This window comes from Arachis stenosperma, chromosome 4 (genome assembly GCF_014773155.1).
Source record: "Arachis stenosperma cultivar V10309 chromosome 4, arast.V10309.gnm1.PFL2, whole genome shotgun sequence".
Taxonomy (NCBI): domain Eukaryota; kingdom Viridiplantae; phylum Streptophyta; class Magnoliopsida; order Fabales; family Fabaceae; genus Arachis; species Arachis stenosperma.
Window position 1 is genome coordinate 39,863,123 of NC_080380.1, and position 1,176 is coordinate 39,864,298.

At 40.7% G+C, this 1,176-nt stretch overlaps 1 non-coding gene across 1 annotated transcript; it reads right to left on the minus strand.

Moving 5' to 3' along the window:
- Nucleotides 1-419: 419 nt before the first annotated feature.
- On the minus strand, nt 420-527 carry LOC130978682 (small nucleolar RNA R71). The gene has a single exon (XR_009086301.1). It is a non-coding gene; the product is annotated as a small nucleolar RNA R71 (small nucleolar RNA).
- Between the last annotated feature and the right edge of the window lie 649 nt (nt 528-1,176).

Below are 1,176 nucleotides of genomic sequence, written 5' to 3' on the forward strand. Positions count from 1 at the left end.
AAGGAGAAGCACACATGGCAGCCGAAAACAACAACAATGCAAACAATGCAAGGAAAGTGCTGGGTGACTTTACTGCACCTACTCCCGATTTCTATGGGAGAAGCATCTCTATCCCTGCCATTGGAGCAAACAACTTTGAGCTTAAGCCTCAATTAGTTTCTCTAATGCAACAGAATTGCAAGTTTCATGGACTTCCATTGGAAGATCCTCATCAGTTCTTAGCTGAATTCTTGCAAATCTGTGACACTGTCAAGACTAATGGGGTTGACCCTGAGGTCTACAGACTTATGCTATTCCCTTTTGCTGTAAGAGACAGAGCTAGGACATGGTTGGACTCACAACCTAAAGAAAGCTTGGACTCATGGGAAAAGCTAGTCAATGCCTTCTTGGCAAAGTTCTTTCCACCTCAAAAATTGAGTAAGCTTAGAGTGGAAGTCCAAACCTTCAGACAGAAGGATGGAGAATCCCTCTATGAAGCTTGGGAAAGATACAAATAATTGATCAGAAGATGTCCTTTTGACATGCTTTCTGAATGGAGCATCATAGGTATTTTCTATGATGGTCTCTCTGAACTGTCCAAGATGTCTTTGGATAGCTCTGCTGGAGGATCTCTTCATTTGAAGAAGACGTCTACAGAAGCTCAAGAGCTGATTGAAATGGTTGCAAATAACCAATTCATGTACACTTCTGAAAGGAATCATGTGAACAATGGGACTAATCAGAAGAAAGGAGTTCTTGAGATTGATACTCTGAATGCCATTTTGGCTCAGAACAAGATATTGACTCAACAATTCAATTTGATTTCTCAAAGTCTGTCTGGAATGCAAAATGCACCAAGCAGTACTAAGGATGCTTCATCTGAAGAAGAAGCCTATGATCCTGAGAACCCTTCAATGGAAGAGGTGAATTACCTAGGAGAACCCTATGGAAACACCTATAATTCTTCATGGAGAAATCACCCAAATTTCTCATGGAAGAATCAAGAAAAACCTCAACAAGGTTTTAACAACAATAATGGTGGAAGAATCAGGTTTAGCAATGGCAAGCCTTTTCCATCATCTTCTCAGCAACAGACAGAGAATTCTAAGCAGAACCCCTCTGACTTAGCAACTATGGTCTCTGATCTAATCAAAACCACTCAAAGTTTCATGACTGAAACAAGGTCCTCCATTAGGA